This window comes from Pimephales promelas, chromosome 19 (genome assembly GCF_988280905.1).
Source record: "Pimephales promelas chromosome 19, fPimPro1.hap1.1, whole genome shotgun sequence".
Taxonomy (NCBI): Eukaryota; Metazoa; Chordata; class Actinopteri; order Cypriniformes; family Leuciscidae; genus Pimephales; species Pimephales promelas.
The window spans coordinates 12,455,561-12,464,931 of NC_142787.1; positions in this window are offsets into that span (position 1 = coordinate 12,455,561).

Sequence of the window (9,371 nt, forward strand, 5' to 3'; positions counted from 1 at the left end):
GAAAGGTTGAGACGCATGCTTTTACAATGTATAGTAGAGCCAGACCGATATATATCGGCCGGTCGATATTATCGGCCGATATTAGGCATTTTCCATAATATCGGTATCGGCAGTTATAAATGGCGATAAATGAATATTTAAAAAATAAAATAAAAACGAAACGCGCTTTAATCATCTCTCCTTGGCCTGTTATATTGAAAATGTATGTATTACAATTTGCAGTATGATATCTATTTCTAAATTATGGCTCATCATAGACTAGCTAACCACAAAGCTAGCTAACGCCACTATCATCAGTGGAAGACCGCTAACGTTAACATTAATGAGCTTGGAAATCACAATGAACTTTTTCTGCCTAAATAAAGTAATTATTACTGTATTTATAGTCCCTGCATTGTAAAATGTAAGTTATACTTGCGAGGAGTGAACATTTAGACATAGAGGAAAAAGTATCAAACGTATCTTGTGCAGAAAAGTTAGCTTTTCTTTTACACGTGTGTGAAATCCAACAATATTTAATAAAAAAAAAATATCGTCCGATATCGGATTTTAAAACCCCAAAATATTTGTATCGGTCTTCAAAATCCTTTATTGGTCGGGCTCTAATGTATAGTCATTGTCTTACGGAAAAACGAACCAAAAATATTCATGACTAGTTTACAAAGAAAATAATAATAATAAAATATGAGGATGAAATGAGAATGTCATTTCCCCTTCAGGAATGCTTTGTCCTTTTTTATCTTGTTTCACAGAAAGAAAAAACAGAAAGCCATACGAGTTTGGAACTACATAAGGGTGAGTAAATGATGACAAAATGCTCATTTTTAGGTGAAATATCCCTTTATCACCACTAGCAATAGCAAGTAGAACATTGTGGTTAAATAAGGCTTAGTCAAACAGTAACCTACCACTTGAAAAGGAAATGCATCAACACAGAATATTCACAACTATAAGAGCTTTTTTCTGCTGAGCCAAAGAACTATTGAATAACCTTTATATTTAAGAGTGACAGAGACTTTTGTCGTCTAAAGCTCAAACAGGTGACAGACCATCATTCTATGTGATTTTCATATGAGAAGGAACGTTGGAGCAGGTCTTAAAATGCATATCTGATTTCTTGTCATGGATTTCTGTGTGTGTTTTATGTAATGCATGAATCAGAAGTGTGAGCAGGCCGCTGGAGTTTGGGTGGGTGCTATGATTTACCCCTCTACTGGGTGGATAGAGGGGAGTGCTGATCACTCACTTAGTTGCTCGCTCGCTCGCTCACTCAATCACTCATGCTGACTTTAAAGCTCCTTTTTGTTGACAACATTTTGCGTTCACAAATACATGTTATAAGATCAGCATTTACTGTGAACTGATTCACTCCAAGACAATGAGAACATTAAATCATGAGTCGAATCATTGACGTGTAAATGAACATGTGTAAGTGCCGTGCTTAACACTGAATCATTGAACATCATTGAATCGTGCCGTCTAACTCAAACACTGACACCGAAAGAAGACATTTAGCATTTTTTAAGAATTGAAAAATCTAGTTTTTTACTTTTGAGAAATGGTCATGTCCAGCGATGTGCTGTTATACATTATCTAAAACTATTTTACAGCTCATTTTGCTCACATAGTTATTACGCACGTATGTACAATTAGAGTTAGAGCACTCCTAATCCAACTCTCATTTCATTTATGAAGTTCCCTAAAACATCCTTGACCTATTGTACATATTATAAGCGTGTCTGTCTGACTAAATGGCAGAGTAAGTTCATTTTAAAACAAATGATTTTGTTGGCTAATAACACACACACCCACATGAAGGCGCACGCCGTAAACCAGCACCTTGCAAGTGATCAGACGTGATAGATGGCAATCTCCTGAGGGAAGAAACGAGTAGTGAAGTGAAGCCAGCTGCCAGCGTGTATCAGAGACTCTGGCACACACACACACTCGCGCTTAATTACAGGAGCGCAGCGAGCAAATTTAGGCAGGATGCTAACCAGAGAGGAGGAGGCAGAGGCAGTCGGGCCTGGACGGGCTCTGAGCGGGACAGAACCGCAGAGGCGACGGGGGAGGCTATTTCAGTCGGCTTCACTCTCATTATTTATCTTCGTTCGAGTCCCCGCGCTCAGGCACAACCTACAATTCAGGCCTGCAGATGGGCCAGTGCTTCAGACCCTCCCACAGCACGGCAACCCACGGGCACATTCACCTAAATATACCACACACACAACTGGACCCTCCCACACCAGATCTGAGTAACACTCGCACTCATACACCATCTATCTGTTCGTCGGTCTGTGACGCTGTTGGTAGAGGAACAGCAGTGGTTTTTAGGAGATCTTGTAAAGCACTTTATTTTTATTAACATGAAATCAAATGTAATATTTAATAATATAATATCATTTATATAATTTAATAATATAATCTAATATTAATTGTCGTTTCTCTCTGTCGTTTGACTTTTTTAATATTTAATATTTATACTTGATTATTTAATATGAATGTTTATTTAACAAGTGTATTTATTATTATATTATAAATTATTTGATATTTATTGTTTCTCCTACATGATGATGGTTCCTGAAGTTTTCAATAAATTTATTTACCATTAAATATATTTTTATGTATATTTGATTAAATAATTAATTTAATAATATTTTATGTGTTTTATATATTGTTATAGTATATTTAATGTTTCTCTTAGAAAGAATATAATATAGTGTTACATACATATTAAATGTATATTATAAATGTTTATATATATATATATATATATATATAAACTTTGATAATATACATTTAATATTTATGTAATAAAATATAATATATTATTATATTAATATATATATATATATATATATATATTTAATATTTATGTAATAAAATATAATATATTATTATATTAAAATATAAAATGTGTGTGTATGAAGAGTTCAGATGCAAAAGCCTCTAAATGCCATTTGAAATTTTCTTCTTTAATGATGATTTTTATCAAACTTGTATATTTAAGTTCAGTAATTTCACTTAAATAACAATTAATAGGTAATAATCATTGCCATTTAAGTGAAATCACTGAACTTAAATATACAAGCTTGATAAAAATGATCATTCTAGAAGAAAATTTCAAATGGCACTTAGAGGCTTTTGCATCTGAACTCTTCGTATATATATATATATATATATATATATATATATATATATATATGCAATTGTTGTTTCACCTCAGATCAAGATCACAGATTAAGTGTAAATTGTATCTTGTGAGATTTAAGCAATAGAATTTCCTGTGGCATTATAAACAAATATGTAAGTATTGTCAAGAACGTTAATGTACAGTATAAAAACATTAAATGGATATTATAATGTAATTTTGCTTTTACTGGAGTCTCATTTAAAAAGAAAATCTGTTTTTGCGCTGTGAGGATCGTCACATAAGGAAGCCGGTCTGGGGTTACCTTTGGATTCATCTGTTGATATATTGGCTGGATGAAGTGTTTTCACACTTACACTGAGATTTTCGGTGAGCTGTGGGTTTTCTGATGTGGCTCAGTGTTTTTAATAGAGCTGTAATAGAACATTAGCGAGTGTTCGATTAGTGTTGGTGAGTTATAGCTAACGGCTGTTGACCAGCAGCACATCCACCCACTGTGTGCTCCGTACAGATGACCTCACATCTCGCTCGCTCTTTTTATTCTTGCTCTTAGCTTATGTATATTGATTTGAAATTAATTGAGTCTAATTATCTTTCTCTTGCTGTCTTTTCTTGGATTTTCCATTCGCAGACCTCATGAATCAGTTGCCGCCTTCAGTTGCATGGCAGCTGGGAGGTTTTTCCTTCTTCCAGCATGTAATGATTTCAACTCAGATTAAAATTTACATCACCATACAGCGCTGAAATTGATACTGTGGACATTCACTAGATCGACTGTGTTTGCTTTCCCACTTCTTTCATGTGGACGTGTCAGAAATGTCCAGCTAGTTGAATTTTGCATTTCATGCTGGTAAATATGATCGATAGTCCACTTTCTACTGACTAAATGAAACTTTGCAACATATCAGTTAATTCAACTAACCCAAACCCTAACCTAACTGTCTACTAATGCTCTACACTGTAAAAAACAATGTTGTTGGTTAAAAATTGGTTAAAAAAAAAATTAAGTAACCCGGTTGCCTTAATTTCAAGTGGATTGAACTGGAAAAAGTGAGTTAATACAATGAAGGAGATTGATTTAATCATCAAAAACTCAAAATAATAAGTTATCTGAACTAAATAAATTATTTAAGTTGATTTGACAAAAGAAAAAATGTTGTGATAACAAATCTTGAAAATATTTTTTTTTCAGTGTAATGAGAGTTAGTCGACATGTAGGTGGCAAGTTACTTAAAGTTAGTGGAATGTGTAAAGTGGACTTATCAAAATAAAGTGTTACCTTTGACAACTTGTTGTTGATGCAACTTTGAAACTGTAGCTTGCCAAACTAAGCTACTCGTAATTTATAGTAGTTTAACAACAATCAGGTCCTTTTGAAATGTAGTTTGCTACAATATCAGCTATTAAAAAAGTAGATAACCTCTACTATTCCTAAGGTTTGGGTCAGTACTTTTATTCAGCAAGGATGCTTTGAATTGTGATTCAAATTGTGTTTGAAAAGTGACAGTATAGATGTTTTTCTGTTACGAAAGATTCTGTATCAAATAAATGCTGTTCTTTTGAACTTTTTAATCATCAATGATGGTTTCCACAAAAGTAATAAACTGATGTCAAAATTTATAATAATCAGAAATGTTTCCTGAGTATCATCATATTAGATGACACTGAATACTGGAGAAATGATGCTGTGAATTCAGCTACAGGAATAAATTACAGTTTACAATATAATTATATAGAAAACATCTGTTTTAAATTGCAATAATATTTCCCAATATTAGTTTTTACTGCATTTTTGGTTAAATAAATACAACCTTAATGATCAGAAGAGATTTCTTTATATATATATGTATATATATATTATCTTACCAACCCTAAACATTTGCTCATTTACTGTGGTGAACTACTGAATTTCTAACTCAATTTCTAAAGTTAAAGTAATAACAATAATAATCTAATCTCTAATCTTTCGGTGTGTGTGTGTGTGTGTGAAGAGAAGGATGTTTTTTGACCTCTGGCTGCGTAAAGGGCATAATTTGTAAACATCTCCCTGTTAGAACTTCATGTGAATTGAGCTCCACGTCTGCATACATTGATTGTGTAGGAGTTTTGTGGATTGACATGAGTTTTCTCTGATTAGCGTGTGGAGGTGAGATGCCCGATGGTTCAGTAATGAGCAGATAATGCTCACGCATCTGACTGTACAGGCATATAAACAATAACGGCTTCATTAAATCCGAGTAGCTGTAATTAATACATGCGCATTCAATAGAGATCTGTTCATGCACTTATACTGACCTAGCTTGCACAAATATACCCTTCAGAAAAGAAAATCTCACAGAGGACAATTGGAAATAAAATACATTTTATATAATGTATACAAATATATAAAATCTCTGATGTGAATTTTGCTGTGTTTTAAATGTATTGTTATTAGGATTATTAATAAATTAAACAAATACTATAAATATTCAAGATTATTACACTTACCTAAAGGATTGCACCATACTAACACGAACACCATACTAATACTGTGTTTGACCCGCTTTCGCCTTCAGAACTGCCTTAATTATGTGGCATTGATTCAACAAGATGCTGAAAGCATTATTTAGAAATGTTGGCCCATATTGATAGGATAGCATCTTGCAGTTGATGGAGATTTGTGGGATGCACATCCAGGGCACGAAGCTCCCGTTCCACCACATCCCAAAGATGCTCTATTGGGTTGAGATCTGGTGACTGTGGGGGCCATTTTAGTACAGTGAACTCATTGTCAGGTTCAAGAAACCAATTTGAAATGATTCGAACTTTGTGACATGGTGCATCATCCTGCTGGAAGTAGCCATCAGAGGATGGGGACATGAGCCATAAAGTGATGGACATGGTCAGAAACAATGCTCAGGTAGGCCGTGGCATGTAAACGATGCCCATTTGGCACTAAGGGGCCTAAAGTGTGCCAAGAAAACATCCCCCACACCATTACACCACCTCCACCAGCCTGCACAGTGGCAACAAGTCAAGTCAAGTCACATTTATTTATATAGCGCTTTTCACAATACAGATTGTATCAAAGCAGCTTCACAGTGATAACATGAAAGTAGCACAACACAGATCAACAACATTGCTAAACACTAAATAACCCCAACTGAGCAAGCCAAAAGCAAGGCGACAGTGGCAAGGAACCAAACTCCATCAGATTGGATGGAGAAAAAACCTTGGGAGAACCCAGACTCAGTCGGGGGCCAGTTCTCCTCTGGCTTACATTCATATTGTTTAAATATAAATATTAAATATAAATATTGTTTATGAATCAAACGGCGCCATAACATATCGCAGGCGTTGAGTCGTCTCATCACAGGCGTTGGGGCATCCGAAATCCCCGTGAGAGGCTGGACACAAAACTGGACCTGACGAACGCCATTTTTCTCGGGACAAGTGTCCCGAGATAACAGCAGAAAGGCAGATGGGAAATAATTAGCATAGCTGATGTTCATAATGATTTCCGTTATAACTCACAAACTCTCCGTAACCTGAACTCTCCGCAACCCAACCATACGCGCCGACCCGTTTGTCTAAAAGGCTGTCGAGCCCCACTGGTGCGTTAAGCAGTTTCAGTGGCAAACGGTTCCGTATGGCATAACAGAGGACTAGAAGGTAAGCATTATGTGAATGCTTGACTAAAGAGATGCGTCTTTAATCTAGTTTTAAACTGTGTCAGCAAGTCAGAGGCTCGGACCGTATCGGGAAGGCCATTCCAGAGTTTTGGAGCTAGATGCGAGAACGCCCTCCCTCCTTTAGTGGACTTCGATATCCTAGGAATGACCAAAAGCCTTGAATTTAGTGATCTTAAGGAACGCGGTGGATTGTAGGGCGAAAGAAGGTCCGTTAAGTACATAGGTGCTAAACCATTTAGGGCTTTATAGGTCAGTAGTAGTATTTTGTAGTTGATGCGGAACTTAATAGGTAACCAGTGTAGAGATGATAAAATCGGTGTAATATGATCATATTTTCTTGACCTAGTAAGAACTCTAGCAGCTGCATTTTGTACTAACTGTAGCTTGTTTATTGAGGATGCAGGACAACCGGCTAATAAAGCATTACAGTAATCTAGTCTCGAGGTCATGAATGCGTGAACTAATTTTTCTGCATCAGAAATAGATAGCATGTTACGTAGCTTAGCAATGTTTCTAAGGTGGAAAAAGGCTGTTCTTGTAACATATGAAATATGATTTTCGAAAGACAAGTTGCGGTCTAGTATAACACCCAGGTCTTTTACTGTAGTGGATAAAGTAACAGGACATCCGTCTATATTAAAGTTGTATTGTGAGAGGTTTTGTGAGTAGTTTTTGGACCAATAAGTAATACCTCCGTTTTATCTGAATTTAATAGCAGGAAATTACGCGTCATCCAGCATTTTATATCTTTGAGACACTCTGTCAATTTAGATGAGTTAGTGTTTTCATCTGGTCGTGATGAAATATATAATTGAGTGTCGTCAGCGTAACAGTGGAAATTAATTCCGTGTTTTCTTATAATATTACCAAGTGGCAGCATATATATTGAGAATAGCAGAGGGCCTAAAACCGATCCTTGCGGTACTCCATAGTCTACTGACGTTATCTTTGATTTTTTCCCATTTAAACAGACAAAATGAGAACGGTCCGATAAGTACGATCTAAACCAGCTTAATGCCTGTCCCTGGACACCGGTGAAGTTTTGTAGTCGATCCAAGAGTATTATATGATCTATAGTGTCGAACGCAGCGCTAAGATCAAATAGGACTAGTATTGAGATACAGCCTTGGTCAGAAGCTAAAAGTAAATCATTTGTAATTTTAACTAGCGCAGTTTCTGTACTATGATGCGGTCTGAATCCTGACTGGAATTTTTCATAGATATCATTTTCTTGCAAAAAAAGAGCACAATTGAGCGGACACTACTTTTTCAAGTATTTTGGACATAAATGGAAGATTTGAAATGGGTCTGTAATTTGCCAAGTTATTTGGATCTAATTGCGGTTTCTTAATGAGCGGTTTTATTACAGCCAGCTTGTATATTTTTGGGACATGACCTAAAGCAGGGGTTCTCAAACATTTTGGTGCCAGGGACCCCTTTCAGGGGAAAAAAAATTCCAAGGACCCCCCTCATATTTATAACAGTTATTGAGCACAAAGTTAATGTGTGAGCGGCAAATGAAATATTTTTGCACAAAATGAATGGTCTCCACCCAGGGTACTATGCAGGAATTTCTAAATAGCCTACTGAGGTAACGAAAGTGATCTTGCTAGGAATCACTTAGGATCCCTCACTTAGGATTTTTTGATGTTCTTGATATACACATGTGCATTTTAAGGTGTTTTAAGGCCCCACAATTGGATAACTATAGATTTAGTAGAAGCATGTCAGTCAGTGGCATACATTTTTTTTTTTTTTTGTCAAGATGTCACGAAACACAATCACATGTTCCAATCAGGAATGGCCTTAAAAGAGAAATGTTTCAATAATTAGGCCTATTCTGCACACAAATAAAGCCCATAAGCCTATAAATACAATGAGAATGGCATTATGTTTAATAGGTGCGTGCGTTGTTAATTTGAGCTACTGTAATTAGCTAAAAAAACATACAGTATATGTTAAATATATGAATCCATAATGGGCACAGTATGTTTCTCTTGACCTGCTTTTCCTTTGTTAAAGTTGAGCTTGATTAATACTTTGCAAACTGATTGTTTCAGTCGTTTTTTAAAACTTTTATCTAAAACAGCTGTTTAGTTTATGTTAATTAAGGCCTACATCTTATCTCGCACTTTATGACCGTTGACTGAAACGTCGTGCGGGGAACTTTGAGTTCACTCCGACTCAAACATTTTGACATTGACGAGCTATCGTTGTTAGTCTGCTGAAGCACCTCAGAGAGAAGGTCAGTATCATCGCGATGTGCATCCTTGCAACCTCAGTTGTGGGTACGGCCCTGTCATTATGCACTTTTATTTTGATAATGATCAGACTTCTAATGTCAAATCTACAGTAGCAGTGCTAGAACTGACTATTGTGCGCGCACGCGAGACGCCGGGGCGCAATTACATGGGAATTTTTCCTCAGCAGTGGAAACAGGAATACTCTTATTTATGGTCATAGATAAGACAAGAGTGCATCATCCTAAACGGTAAAGTGTCCATTTTTTTTTTTGTGTATAGGCTACATTATAAATGACTACAAAATGT